The sequence below is a fragment of the Macaca nemestrina genome, chromosome 15, assembly GCF_043159975.1.
Source record: "Macaca nemestrina isolate mMacNem1 chromosome 15, mMacNem.hap1, whole genome shotgun sequence".
NCBI classification, from domain to species: Eukaryota; Metazoa; Chordata; class Mammalia; order Primates; family Cercopithecidae; genus Macaca; species Macaca nemestrina.
The window spans coordinates 95,174,189-95,190,485 of NC_092139.1; positions in this window are offsets into that span (position 1 = coordinate 95,174,189).

Consider the following 16,297-nt stretch of genomic DNA (forward strand, 5'->3'; position numbering starts at 1 on the left):
CTCCCTGCTTCTCTGGGCTTTGCCTCCCCACCACTCTGAAGAACAACATAAAGCAAGCAGCCGCTCACTGAAATCAGCCTTAAACCCGAGCCAATGCTGCCCCTTGACTTCAACCAGGAACCCTGAGTCATGCCCTGGCCTCAGCCCTGGTGGCTCTAGATGGGGGCACCAAGGCAGGTTGGCAGTTTGCCAAAAAACACCAGCAGGAAAGGGGTGAGGCCATGTGTGTGCCAAGTGGGCACCACACATGGGTGTCCCTCTGTGTGCACTGCGTGTGTGCCTAAGAGCTCACCCACATGCATGTTACAACAGGAACCACACATGGGTGTGCACAGATGAGACTGGATCACGCGTGCGTGCCTGAGGGTGTCCCGCATACGTGTGTGCAGGCATCATATGGCGAACATGGAGGTCTTAGAACAATCTCTAAGCTCACAGTCGCACATGGAAGAATCTGAACTCCGCACCAGGACGGCAGGACCCTGAACGTGCTGCCTTACCACTACCACTGTCACTGACCTCATTTCCACCCGCTCCGTCCTGCCTTCCTGCTACTCCTCAAGGCCCTGTCCCTCTTCTGGAACATTCTGCCCCCAGATCTTCCCATAACTGACTCCTTCTCGTCCTCCGCGATTTCAGTATGGCCTTCAATATGGGGTGGGGGAGGTGGGAAGATGTCGCTTTGATGCCTCCATTGTACCCGCCAAGACCCTCACCGTCATTCCTCAGGTTACTTCCAGCACAGCTCCTCCTCAGTCGAAGTGATTTCGTTCTATGTGGTTTGGTTTGGACTCTGAGAGTCTGCCTCCCCCATTAGACAAGATGTTCCATGAGGATGTGGACTTCATCGGCCTTTCTCAAAGTTAGCAAGAGTTGTCTAACGTGACCTGCTTGAAATACACCCATTGGCTAAATCGTATTGAGTGTACACACGTGTGTATGTGTGCCAAGGGGTGTGTGTGCGTGTGCCCAAGTGTGTAAGGCTGGCATGTGCTCCCGTGTGCTAGCATGTCTGCATGTATTTGTCTGTGTCCATCTCTGAATGGTTGTGTGTCCATGCCACGTGTGTCTGAGAGAGTGGGCGTGTGTATTCGGGGAACATGCCCCAGAACTAAAGGCACTGGCCAGAGTCCAGGAAGGGCCCTGTCCCTTGGGTAGGTTTCGTGGTTCCATCTCTGCAGAGCCTCCAGTGTGGAGAAGAAAAGGTGGCCATGACTGCCGTGCCTTGAATGTCGGGGTGCATGGTCTCATTTCATCTTCCCTACTATAGAAGAGGTGGGTCTTACCAGTCATTCCCATCTTACAGACGAGAACCTGGGAATGGGGACGTCATGCACACAGTCCCCACAGTCAGCAAGTGGGAGTCAGAATCCAAACCCGGACCCTTGGGCCTGAGCCCTCTGGGTCCCACTGCCTCGGCCAGAGTCTTCCAAGAAGACCAGAAGAGGCAGAGGGAGCGCGGGAGGAAGAGAATTCAGAAGGCTCCAATCCCTGCCCAGCACTTGGCAGCGCTTCCCCACACATGACAACAGTGTGAACACGGAGATGGGAGTAACAGCTGGTCTCTGCCCCAATCCAGATGTGGGAGAGACAGTTTCTCCCAAAATACTCTCGCTGTGAAGTCAGAAACCCTCCCAGTATAAACAAAATGTACTGCTCAGTGCTGGGAAGGAACTGCTCACGTCTCCGCCAACGGTCCACCTGCTCCCGAGAGCTCACCCGGGTCCCCAGCCCTCCTGTCATTCCCTCTTAGGGTCGTCTCCAGCTAAAAGTCTCTGGGAAGCCCCTGTTAAAATACGAACCTATTCATCGTGGTAGAACCAATTACAAATGCTCCTTGACTTACACTGGAGCTGTGTCCAAATAAACCCATGGTAAATTGAAAATATTGTAAGTTGAAAATGCATTTAATATGCCTAACCTACCAAACAGCACAGCTTAGCCTCGCATACCTGCAGCATGCTCAGAACACTTACATTAGCCTACAGTAGGGCCAAATCATCTAACACAAAGTCTGCTTCATAGTAAAGTGTTGAATGTCTCATGTAACTTATTGAACACTGTACTGAAAGTGGAAACCAGAATGATCGTATGGGTATCCAAGGTACAGTTTCTACTGAATACGTATCATTTTCAAACCATCTTTATTCTATGTATGTATTTATTTATTGAGACAGGATCTTGCTCTGTTGCCCAGGCCGGAGTGCAGTGGTGCCGTCACAACTCACCGAACCTTCAAACTCCTGGGCTCAAGCGATCCCCCCACCTCCGCCTCCCGAGGAGCTGGGACTCCAGGTGTGGACCAACACAATTGGCTAATTTTTGTTTTAATTTTTTGGTAGAGACGGGGACTCACTATGTTGTCCAAGCTGATTGTAAATTCCTGGGCTCAAGCAATCCTCCCACCTCATCCTCCCATAAGTTCTGGGATTACAGGCATGAGCCATCACACCCAGCCTCGAGCCACATTAAAGCCAAAAATGTATAGGTTCAACCAGGGACCGTCTATACACAATCAGTTCTAAGCAGAGGACAGGAACATGAGAGAATAGGACGTAGGATGGACATGTTTGGACAGGGCAAGAGGCCCAGTAGGTGATCCTAAATTTTAACTGTTTAGCCTCTTTCCTTGCCAGTCCCTCCCTAGTGCTGCCTTTGCCTCCAAGGGAGAATTTTCTAGATCCCCACCTGTGTCTTGGTCTGTCCCCCTCTTGTTCACGCTGTTTCACCTAAGATTTTATTCAAAGGAAAGATGTTGCTGCAAATAGAAAAAAAAAAAGCAGAGTGTTGGGGCGGGGAGGATAAAGTCTAAAATCACTGACCTGACCTAATTCAAACATTAGACAGGAAACCAAGGCCCAGAAAGGAGCTGTGACCTGCTGAAAGCTAAACAGTAGAGTTTAATAAAATTGAGTAGCATTCAGGTCCCCTATCTGCTGAGTCAATGGCGTCTGGCCCTCCATTGGCGGGGTGAAAGGGACTCTGGGTTCCACAAGGTCCAGGAGGGACAGGGACATCAGAAGGACAGGGCATCATGGACACAAGCCCAGCTCCAGGCCTAAGGTCAGGTGAGAGATGGGAGAGAAATGATGGGAATGTCGAGGGAATTTTGGGAAACAAGCAAGCCCATCGGTCATCGTGGACACCCAGCCTTCAGCCTGGAGTCAAAGAGAAATCCACTAGGGTGGGAATGTCGGGGTGGCTGTTCTAGGATCTGTTCCCTCATCCCAAGAGGGTTTCCTCACCACCCAAGCCTGTCCAGGTTCTCCAGGAGAGACTAAGCCTTGTCATCATTGAGATAGACACAGGGAGGGTCTAGACACTCTAGCTAAGCATGTCCATAGAGAGGATTAAGGATCGGGCAGGATTTGAATTCATTCAGCCCAGCCATAGAGCTTGGGTTTGAACTCCACCCTACATGGCTAGGAAGAAGGTCTCACGGCTGGAGCCAGAAGGAAAACCAGGAGCTCTTGTGAGCCCAGGGTGCTTGGAAACACCCTTATCAATGGGTTTGCATCCAAGAGACCTGCTCAGACGCTCAGACAGGAGACAGGAGCAGCTGCTGTGTTTAAAAACCATGGAAAAGCCCAAAAGTCAGTGGGCTCTGAGTGGGGCGTGGATCCAGCATCGCTCCGGCAACCCTGGACAACAGCCTCATACACAGGAGGGGCCCAGGAGGAGGCAGTGGGGGAAGGGCCCCTCCCAGCCGGCCCCCGGATCCAAGGGTGCCCGGCAGAACCAGACAGGTTTGAGGAGCCAGAAGTCAGTGTGATGTGAGCTGGGAGCATGGGCTCATAGCCATCAGGCTTCGGACAATTCCATAGCAGCAGAGCCTGGAGAGCGTCCAGCCCACAGTCGTGGACACCTGGAGCTGGGAGGGGCTTTAAAAGTCTCCCAGGCCAACCCCATTAAGAAGTTGTCTAGGATCTGCTTGCACACTTCCAAAGACAGGCAGCTCATTCCCCATTTTCGGTACAGACTAACGTGCCGTCTTTCTGTTGAGCTTAATCATCTTTCCACTCATTCCTCCACCCCTTGGACCACACTGAACAAAGCCTGAAAAATTCCCAAGTCCCATTTATGATTTTTTTCTATCTGCCTATGCTTTCATTAAAAAATACAAATACCATGAGAATTGGATGAGTGTTTTTACTGTTAGTTTCTTACTTCCTAGAACAGTGCCTGGCTCAGGATATAATAGATTCTCAATGCGTATTTACTGAAAGATTGAACGAATGAATGAGATTGGGGTGAACATACAGACAGCATTCCTCCTTAGGTGTTTGAGCTAAAATGCCCAGGCTGGACTGGTTCAGGAAAGAGTAATGCATCCAGGGCAGACAAAGACACTTAGGAGAAGGGATGCCTAGATGTCAATTCCAAGGTAAGACAAGGACCAGGTGAGAGGAAAGAACAATGGAAGCAGGCGGAGGCAAGGAGGGCTGAGTGTGTGGTCCAGGATCAAGGCTGGGAATAAAGTGGGAAATCAGGGTCTCTTGTTATGTCCTGTGGGGGCCATCCTAGAGATGATCCCAACAACTTCATGAAGCCAGATGCACGACCCTGAAAGGTAAGCAAGAAAGATCCTGCAGGGGCAGGGATAATAATCTCTCTCCCAAGAATACAGCAACCTTGTAGTTCCTCACAGCATCCTTCAAGGGCAGATATAAACCCAGTTTGCAGATGAGGATGCTGAGGCCCAGGAAGTAGCAGAGGCAGAACTAGAAGATGGGTCTCCTCTCTTCATGACACACTTCCCTCCCCTCCTCCCCACCATATGCCTCTAGAGGGCAGAGGAGGCAGAAGGAGGCTGAAAGCACCCTGGCCCTTTGGCGAAGATCGTTTGGGGATGCCAGGCAGGTAGGCTGAGGCCGGAATGTGAAGCGGCAACTTTGAGCTCCCTCCTGCATAGGTAGGACACCACTGGGCAGCCTTAGAGAAGCAACCAAGAGCAGTGGATTAAAGTTATGGCTGAAGCTTAATCAACTGCTCACTTCCTTGCTGTGTAATCTGATGAGTAAACAAGCCTCTCTGAGCCCCCTTTTCTCATCTACAAAATGCCAATAATAAGAGTGGCTGCCCAAGGGGTTGGCGTGGACACGATGAGACGTATGTAAGTCACAGCCCCTTGCACACAGTACGTGCCCAATAAATATTGGTTACTTTTTCTTCTTTTTTTTTTTTTTTTTTTTTTTTTCAGGCAGAGTCTCACTCTGTTACCAGGCTGGAGTGCAATGGCGCAATCTTGCTCAGGGCAACCTCTGCCTCTCAAGGTCAAGCGATAGTCCTGCCTCAGCTTCCCGAGTAGCTGGGATTATGGGCACACACTGCCACACCCGGCTAATTTTTGTATTTTTAGTAGAGACAGGGTTTCACCATGTTGGCCAGGCTGGTCTCGAACTCCTGACCTCAGGCAATCCACCCGCCTCAGTCTCCCAAAGTTCTGGGATTACAGGCGTGAGCCACTGTGCTCAGCCAATGCTGGTTACTCTTATCAGATATTGAGAAGTGGCATCTCTCCAGCCTCTCATCACAAAATGGGCCCTCCAAGGGGAGCCTTGTCGTCAACCTTCAACAGCCCTCTCTCTACCATGGGGCACATTTGGGCAGGGAGGTGTCGTGGATGTGGCTGCCTGTTGTTGCACCCCGAGAGTCTTAAGCCAGCTCCAGCAGGGCAAGGTAAACCAACTCACTCTGTAATCTTCACAACTGCTTATTAATTCTCCTCTCAGGGATATATTTTTCCCGGCGTTCTGCCAATACCTGTCCTGCTATATTTCCTTAATGTGAAAGGAAGAGCAAATAGTTTACTAATTTTGGTATTTGTTCACACCCAGGACTGGAGAAAGATGGAAGTCCTCAGAAATCATGGCTCACTCTCAGAATTTACCCATCCCTCCATTCTTCCACCCATCTAGCCACCCTTTCTCCCATCTACACATCCTTCCTCCCTCCAACCTATCCCTCACCCATTCACCCACCCACACACCCATCTATCCATTTCTTCTTCCATTCCACCAATATTCATTGAGCACCTTCTCTGTGCCAGACCATGTGTCAGGTACTGGAGGATACAGGAGTGGACTAGATAGACCAGACTCTGCTCTTGTGGAATTCACAACACAGATATCAATGGAATAATCAACTGCATAAATGCATCTCACCTTCTAACTCATTCCCCACTCTGGAGGCAGAGAGAGCCTCGGAAAACCCAAATCTCTGGTTCCCATTAGCCTGGAAACAATGACCCCCACTAGACTGGGAAGAAAACATCCTCTCGATCATCGCTGCTGGAGATGTAAAGTGTTACAGCCTTTTAGAAAAGCAATCTTGCTACATTTCTGAAAATGTAAAATCTACCTTATGCCCTAGCAATCCCCCTCCTGGGGATCTCTCCCACAGAAACAAACACACAGCACTTAAAGCCATGTGCTCACGAATGTTTCCTGCAGCATCATTCGTAGCAGCAAAAAGAAAGGAAAGGCAAAGCCAAACAGATGCCCTCAGTCAGGCAATGGTGAAAGCATCAGGGTACACCCAAGCCATGGAGTATTATGCAGCCAAGGACAGGAGGGAATACAGTTGTACCAATCAGCTCAAGAGATTACCAGGAGATGTCTGGCATGGAAAAAGCACTATGGAGAAAGTGTGTGCGATGTGATCCCGTTGTTGCAAAAGGAACATCAATCACAATGCTTCACGTACGTGATGACATGGGTATGGGGAGAATTATGATAATTACGGGAGAATTCAGACTAGGTAGTTAACTTGGGTGGCCGGGCTTGGGAGGTGGTCTGCAATGGGAGGAAGAAGTGGAGGAAGCCAAGGAGAGAGAAAAAAAGGAAGCGAAACTGTCAGCACTAAAGAAACACATAAGTGACATGACATTTATGCAGGTACATGGAATTACATATTTGGTGTCTTAGTTTGTTTGTATTGCTATAACAGAATACCAGAGACTAGGTAATTTATGAAGAAAAGAAATGCATTTGGTTCATGGTTCTGGGGGCTGGAAAGTCCAAGATCAAGGAGCTACATCTGGAGGGCCTTCTTGTTGCATGCCCCCTGGCGAAAGGCAGAAGGACAAAAAAGTATGTACAAGAGACAGACAGCAAGAGTCAGACTTACTTTTATTTATTTATTTATTTATTTTTTGAGACAGAGTCTCGCTCTGTCACCCAGGCTGGAGTGCAGTGGCGTGATCTCGGCTCACTGCAAGCTCTGCCTCCCGGGTTCGTGCCATTCTCCTGCCTCAGCCTCCCAAGTAGCTAGGACTACAGGCACCCGCCACCACGCCCGGCTAATTTTTTGTATTTTTAGTAGAGACGGGGTTTCACCATGTTAGCCAGGATAGTCTCGATCTCCTGACCTCGTGATCTGCCTGCCTCGGCCTCCCAAAGTGCTGGGATTACAGGCGTGAGCCACCGAGCCCGGCCCAGACTTACTTTTATAACAAATCCACTCTCATCATAGTGAAGCCATTCTCCATGACAACGATACTAATCCACTCATGAGAAGAGGGCCCTCATGACGAATTGCCTCTTAAAGGTCCTACCTCTCAACACCGTTACATTGACGAGTAAGTTTTTAACACACAAACTTTGGGGGACACATTCAACTCCATAGCACATTACTACTATATAAAGGAATTCAACAAAATAAATATTTGAGAAAAAGAAAACCCTCATCTGATCGTACCTCCCCATGTGCTACCCCACCCCCTCCCTGCAGTCTCCCTGGCCTCACTCCCTGCAATACTGACCCTCCTTCTTGTCACCCAGAACATGTCATGGTTCCCTAACCGAACCCAGATTCCATCCCACTTCCAGGCCTTCACATATGCTGTTCCCTCTGCCAGGGATGCCCCTTCTTGCTTCTATATACATCATGGCCTCTTTTTCAGGTTCCTTGAGAGATGTTTCTCAAGCCTGAAGACTAGGCATGAGCTGACACTGATGGGTGCCTACTGCATGCCGGGCATGAGGTAGGCTTCATCCTCACAGTGCCCTTGGGTTTCTCTTTTCTGCTCTGCTACCCAATATTTGTACCAAGCACAACCACCTCCATCCAATTTTGGCTCTTCTTCAGGAATCTTAGCTGCATTGATTCATTCCAGTTTACAGAGGAAGATACTGAGGTTGAGTGGCAAAATATGGCATCCAAAATCACATAGTTAATGAGGCAGGATTTGAATCCAAGACTGATCTGAGGCCCGGCCTTCTCCTCCCCATTCCAGGCTGCTCTTGGGGAGGAAAAACAAGATGTGAATTGGATTCAGGTACTGCAGTTTGAGGATTAGTATCTCCCTTTCAGGTGAGTTTACTGCTCAGATGCACACTCTGGAGTGACGGATATCGATTGCAGCAGCTGTCACAGGGCCCGGATACAGTCAAGACCTCTCAGGATTCCCAGCTGGAGAGACACCCTCAGCCCAGCTCCCAGCCTATGGTCATCGCCACTGCTCACCTAATATTTACCCAAATCATTAAACGCCTTCTTCCTGATACCTTCCTGGCCCCGCTGCCTCCTACATCAAACAAGTGCAAACATCACAGCCTCCAGGGCAGGTACATAAATCACCGGGTCTAGCAAAAGAACTATTATGTCCATCTCACCTCTGGGAGGCAGTGGCTGGGCCCTGCCAGGTTTTAACCAGATGTTCGCATTTTGGGGCTCTGCCTGGGTATTTACACCAGAAGTTTCCCCCAGGGTTTGAGGACAGAGGTTGCCTCAACACAGCCTTACCATTCAGAACCTCGGCAAAACAGGCAGGCCTAGGAGCCATAGGAGATTAAAGGACATTGTAGTCCACTAACATCTCCAAGTGGGTAAATGGTCCAAGCCCAGAAAGGGGGAGGACTTTGCCTGAGGCTGCATAGTAATTTAATCAAAAGAACTGACATTCCTCAATAACACAGGAGGTGTCCCCTCAGCAACAAAAAGTCACCAGCACCATCTTCATTATCATCACCATCACCATCATCCTCACCATTTTCATCATCCTCCTCATCATTACCATCATCACCCTCATTCTCCTCTCCTCCTTACCAGCACCATTACCATCATCATCACCATCACTATTATCATCACCATCACCATCACCATCATCACCATCACCATTGCCATCATCATCATCATCATTACACATCATCATCATCATCACTATCATCATCACCGTCATGATCACCATCATCATCATCATCATCATCACCATCATCAACATCATCATTGTTTTGTAGCCACCCATCCTGGAGGCTATGCTGAGCCCTTAGCATGATACTAAGTACTTCACATGATCTCCCCTGGAACCTGACACACTTTGGCCATTCATCCACTCTCATCATTTCTGCCCCTTTAAATAAATCCTTCCCCCACTATTTGTCCATCATTTTTTAACTTTCGGGGACACTTTTTAAATCTCAGTGTCATCTGAGGCAACAACATCCATGAAAGTACTGGTAGAATGTGCTCATTCTATCTGTGCCAATAGACACTAGAACAAATACATGAAAGTAGAAAGTTTGCTCATGTCTTGCTCCTTCTGCTGATGAAATTCAGACCACCCCTTGGCAAATGCTGTGTCCTCTGGTTTAATCTTCAGGATGACCTTTCACATTTAGTAAGCTGTACCCTTTCACGGACCAGGTGAACTGAGGCTTGGAGGGGTAAAGTAGCTTGGTCAACCAGCCCTAGAGCAGCAGAGCCAGAATTCAGACTAGGGCTTGTGTGATGCCGAGACCTGAGTCAAAACTCCTCCTTCTGCTGACTCTTTAGGCCAAACGTGAGAGAAAACTTTAGCTCTACTCAGCAACTAAAGAATAATAGAGGTGAAAGGGACCACCCAAATAGAAGTCACCCATTGTACAGATGCAAAAACTGAAGCCCTGATGGCCAAAGTGTAAAATCTCAGGTGGGCCAAGATCCAGACCAGACTGAGGTGGCCCAGGAGGTCAACAATGAGCCTCTCTTACCCCCGGAAATTCTGGAATCACCATGGCACCCCTTTGGAGTCTTGACCATCCCACCATGGACCTTGGCATGACCCATCTTCTACTGGGATGCTCCTCACCCCAATTTGCCCACCTCCATTCAACTTAAATGTACCCTCGGCCAGGCGCAGTGGCTCACACTTGTAATCCTAGCACTTTGGGAGGCCGAGGCGGGCGGATCACCCGAAGTCGGGAGTTCGAGACCAGCCTGACGAAAATGGAGAAACCCCGTCTCCACTAAAACTACAAAATTAGCTGGGTGTGGTGGCACATGCCTGTAATCCCAATTACTCGGGAGGCTGAGGCAGGAGACTCGTTTGAACCCAGGAGGCGGAGGTTGTGGTGAGCTGAGATCGTGCCATTGCTCTCCAGCCTGGGCAATAAGAGTGAAACTCTGTCTCAAAAAATATATATATACCCTCCTCTGCAAGACCTCCATCTCCAGATAGGGCTACCTGCTTTTCTCTTGTATCTCAGACTTTTTAGTTTTTCACTTTATAGCTCTTTGACACACAATTAATAATCATGACTTCATTGGTAGATTGATTTGATTAATGTCTCCCACTGAACTGTGAGCTCCGGGGGGGCAACGGCCCTGCCTTCCCAGTGCCCTACTGTTTACCAGAGTCAGGCACAAGGTCAGGGCTGAGTAAATATTTGTTGAAGGAATAAATGTGTGAATGAATGAAAATTTGCCTTGAGGGCTAGGACCCTTCCCTTATAAGACTTACATAACTCTTAGCACCCAGCATAGTGCATAACACTTACAAGCTTTCATGAACGTCTATAGGTAGAGGGAAGAGGAGGGAGGGATGAAGACAGGCAGAAAAAGGAAAGGAACAGGGAGGGAAGGATGGGAGAGAGAAAAGGAAAAAGGGAAGGAAAAAGAGAAATAATGAACTTCCACATTTTAAAACAAGGAAGACTGAGGCCCAGAGAGGAAAAAGACGTTCCAAGGACACACAGCAAGACAGCATCCAGGTCCCCAAGTGCCACAGCCTCTCAGTACAACCCCATTTGTCCACCTGCTCTCCCGTCTTTTGTGCACACACCAGGAAAGCCTACACCGGCCTTGAGCTAGGTGCTGGCAAGGGCGTCCAGAGCTGGGGGAGGCACCAGGGCAGGCAGCCAGTCCCCTTGCCGGATCTGCCCAGGGGCTAGACCTCTCGGAAGCTGGACAATTGCAAGCCAGAGGACTTCAGCTCTCCCTCCTGTGGGCCACAGGGTCCCAGGAGGAAAGCAGTTGGGGAGATCGGCCCTTTTGTCACAGACAATTTTCTGACCAATTTATCTGTCAGGATGGTACTTGCAGACCCGAATCCCAGAGCTTATGACACTGTAGTCAAAATACGCTCCTGACACCTTTACCGTGTGAATTATGCCCGGCGTCCGTCCACAGGCAGAAGCTGCCATTACCCTACTTTTGTCTCATTGCCCCAGCTGTCCTGAGCCTCAGAGTGGGAAGAACACACAAGCAGTGGCCAAGAGGGTCTTAACTCACTGTGGACAAATTTCTGCCCATCAGCTGCCGGAAGACTGAGCCCTGGGGTGACACCTGCTCATTCCCTGCTTGCTGGTGTCCTGGCAACCCCAGGCAAGAGTGCCTGCCAGGGCTGAGGACCCAGCATCCACATCCAGCAGGTAGCTCTGACCCAGAGTTCAGCAGCATCTAGACAAGCAAAGGGAGCTGTGAGTCAGGGGATGAATGGGGCTCGTCAGGAAGCCAAGGCTGCCCGGGGCCCCTAGAGCCACATGGCTGGAGACAGGACTACAGCATCTGTCTTGGGGTTGGTGGCATTGAAGGGGCTTGCTGTGGAGCAACCTGCATGTGGGTTTCTGCATCTTCTGTTCTTTGCTTAATTCATTCATTCATTCCACACATCACTTATTCAGTCAGTCGTTCCACCAGCCATTTATCATCAAGTCCGTCTATTCATTGGCCATGGGATACAAATGAGACTCAAACACTGGAGTCAAGCAGGTATCAGGCACAGATCCTCGCCTTGGGAGACCCTGGGCCCTCCACTTCACTTCCCCATGCCTTGCCTTGCTTATCTACAAAACAGGATAGTAAGAGTTTCTACCTCATGGTAACAGTGGGGGCATTTAATGAGAGGGTGATGGCACTGTTTAGCACAGGGTTCAGCAGGAAGCAGCTGATGTCAGCCTTTGCAGTTATCACTCATCCTATAATTCGGTGACAGGAAAAGAGCACCATCTTAAGAACAGAAGGCTTGAGATTTCAACTTGCTGGGCTCTGCCGGTCAGTTCGTTGGCTAATCTCTTATTAAAGGGTGTAATGGAGTGAGTAATTACTACACACAAGCCACTGAAGATTAATGGAGAGAGACTGGCAAACAAATAGATGTGGCAGGGCCTGTCGGTGGGCCTTGCGGTTGAAGGATGATCATGAAGGACCTCCTTGAGAAGGTGAATCCTTTCAAAATCCTAGACTGGATTTTGTAGGAATAGTAGGAGTTTTCTCGAGGAATGGCGGGGAAGCTCATTCCAGGTGGTGAGAACAGCATGGTTAAAATCTTGGAGGCTTGAAAGGCATACTGGACTTGGGATCATAAATAGTTCCAGATAACTGGAACATGGGCTGTTCCCAGGGACATAAAGGAAGCGGCAGGTGCCTGATCAGAAAAGGCCTGAACAGCAAAGCTGAGAAGTAGTGACACCTTTCAGCATCGTGGCTCCTGGTGATCTGGTCATTGGTTTCAAGAGCCACCATTTCCTAAGTCTCACTTTGTGCTTAGTTCTTTATCGACACTGCCTTCCCTAAACACACAGCCACTCTGAGAGATGATGGCTCTCATGACACCCTTTGGACGGGTGGGAAAACCAAGGCCCAGAGAATTAAAATACCTACCAAAAGCCAAATAACTAGGGAGAGGCAGAGCTGGGATTTGAACCCAGGCCCATGTATCTCCTCACTCAGGCCCTCCTCACACCTGCAGGCCAGTTGTGGAAAAGCAAAAGGGCTAGTGTGGGGGAGATGTGCATGAGTGTGCACACACATCAGAGAGGCATACGCATATGTGCATATATATGCATAAGCATCCACAAGTGTGTGGGCATGCCTACAGTGTGGATGTAGGAAGGTACAGTGTGTTTGGCAGTTTGGCATGCATGTGTATGCATAGGCGTGCATGTCTACTGGGTGTGCTTGCATGTGTTTGTGCAAATGTGCCCATGCACTAAGGTTGGGTATATGCCTACACTCATGAGTATGACTGGGTGCATCCCTGAGCACATATGTATGGCTTTGTGTGTGCACATGTGGATACATGTGGGCATGACTGCAGCATGTACACATGTGTGTACAAGTATGCACATGGCCTCTGGCTAGGTGTAAGCATGAACATATGCGTAACTGTGTACTTTCCCTCCTTCACATGTGTGCATGTGTAAATACATGTGGGCATGCCAAAAGCAAGTGCACATGCATGTGTAGGCATGAACACGTACTACCAAGTAAGCACATACAGGTGCATGCACTTCCAGAAGGCTGCGGGACTCCCTGTGTGTGCATATCCTGCCATCCCCAGGCAGCCTCGGCCACAACCGCCAGACAGAGGCCACGAAACAAGATTCTCCTTTTCTCTCAAAGCTTCTCAATCAAATGGTCCAACACTGTCAATACTAGGAGGACCAGAATATTAACAGGTAGTGATTTTCATATTAAAAAATAAAACAGCTACATGAATCAGGCCAGTGCTGCGGTCACCACAGCCTCAGGATTAAACACACACGGTGGCTAACATGCTTCAGCATAAATTGAACACCTTCCACTCGGGCCGGGCTGGGTGAAGCCATGTTACGTAAGTGCCGCCTCAAGTGGTGGCTCCTGTCATGGTCCATGTCAGGCCTGAAACAACGGCCCTGATCAGCATGTCCCTAAGAGGCTGAACGAAGGTGGGTCGACCACTTCCGGTTCTCCTGCCATGCTGGCCTCAGAACAGATGAAGACAGGGACTGGAGGGAGGAAGGGCCCTGCGTTTCTCTTTCAGCCCTGTTGCCTGCTGCCGCGTGTCTTTGGGCAGTTCATTCAGGCTCTCTGTGCCTTAGTCTCTTTGTTCCACAACATGGGAATATTGATCATACCTCCCTGGGATGTTGTGGGATTCAATGAGATAATAAGGCAAGGGCCTGGCTCTGCAAAGGCCCAGAGTAGGAACATGACCTCTGTCCTCTGTTGTTGTTGCTGCCAAGGAAACTAGCCACGATCTGGAAGGAAAGCCCCACCTTGGGGAGAGGACCCGCCTGGCTGGTTTATTTTGTCTGAACCAATGCCGATTCCCTAAAGCCTATGTGTCTCTCAGGCAAGGGAAGGGTCACATGTTACTGGATGGTCCAATCAGCTCTGGTTCTATGCTGCCTAGAGTCTGTGGACAGGACAGATGGCTCAAGGAGTCACATTGGCCATGCCCCTGCCTCTGCGTGCTCCTGAACCCATCACAGAGGTGGATCTTGCACAGCATAGGGTGATGTGTAAGTGAGGCCAGAATCCCAGGCCCTTCTCTTCATCTCCCCAAACCTCAGTTTCCCCATCTGTAAAATGGGGATTATAAATGTACCTGCCTCCTAAGACTGCCGTCTGGATTCAGTGAGATAATCCATGAAACACACTCAACATAAGGCCTGCCACAGGCACAGCGTTCAGACAATGCCTGCTCGTTATCATTATTATTTTTGCCTGTGTCCTTGGTGAACGTAATTCCGTTTGCTGTTCCTTTGAATTGCATGCCATCCTTCCTTATCCTCCTCTCCCATCTTATCTGTAGCTTGCAGCTTCCACAGCCCCACTGGTCAAGCTGGGTCTGGAGCCAAATGCTGCAGAGGTTACCTGGAGGCATCGGTGACAGTCAAACTCTCAGATCCCAAGCTGCACCCAGAGACAGGGACCCAAAAAGGTCAGGGGCAGTGGGGAGGGCTCTTTCTGAGCCAACAAAACAACCATGCGCCCCACGGGAAATGGACCCAGGGCTCTCGGGCCCTCAGGGGAAGCAAGAGGGCAAGCTCACGGGGGTGTCCAACATTTTGGCTTCCCTGAGCCACATTGGAAGAAGAATTGTCTCAGGCCACACAAAAAACACACTGACAGGATTGCTGATGAGCTGGAAAAAAAAAAAAAAGTCTCGAGAAAACCTCACAGTGTTTTAAGAAAGTTTACAAATGTGTCTTGGCCACATTCAAAGTCGTCCTGGGCTATGGACAGCCTGTGGGCCATGGGTTGGGCAAGCTTGCTCTAGAGGTCGACCCAGGATCAGATTCCAACCTGTCCTCCCTGAGTCTCGGTTTCCTTATCTATAAAATGGGGTTAGTGCCACTACTTGAGTCACAGAGCTCACTGCAAGCCACCCTGCTGTTTGTGCTCACCTGGGGTAAGGGTGAGCAAATGCACCATTTGACACACAGTCCCCCCACTTCCCAAGCCTGAAGGGCCTCAGATGTTGACTTTGGACAGTGCTTCGCCTGGAGCGCATATGCTCAGTCATAGAGTCTTTGAATTGCATGCCATTCTTCCTTATCCTCCTCTCCCATCTTATCTGTAGCTTGCAGCCTCCACAGCCCACTGGTCAAGCTGGGTCTGAAGCCAAATGCTGCAGAGGTTACCTGGAGGCATCAGTGACAGTCAAATTCTCAGATCCCAAGCTGCACCCAGAGACAGGGACCCACAAAGGTCCAGGGCAGTGGGGAGGGCTCCGTGCTGGGCACGGTGGCTCATCCCTGTAATCCCAGCACTTTGGGAAGCTGAGGGGGGTGGATCACTTGAGGTCAGGATTTTGAAGCCAGACCGGCCAACATGGCAAAACCCTGTCTCTATAAAAAAAAATACTAAAATTAGCCAGGTATGGTGGTGTGCACCTGTAGTCTAAGCTACTCAGGAGGCTGAGGCAGGAGAATCACTTGAACCTAGAGGCTGAGGTTGTAGTAAGCTGAGATGGTGCCACTGCACTCCACCCTGGGCAACAGAGCGAGACTCCGTCTCAAAGGAACAAGTGACATGTGAACAGAGTTGAAAGGAGGCTATGATTGGCGCTGTCTGGTGTCCAGACCACACCCCTCATGGTGCCCTGCAAATTAATATTTTTTTAAATATAGTCATTTTCCCCTAACAATCCAGTTTCCCTGCCTTGCAACCTTACTGCATTAAAAGCTGCATTTTGGTCAAGGTGAGCATGGAAAAGACACCTGTGTACTTGTCATCCTGGAACCCCTCTCCTTGGTTGAGAATATACATCAGAAGGCACAGAAAGCCAAAGAGCTAGGGCTGGCCACTCCGCTTCTCCCTGGAAAGCCCT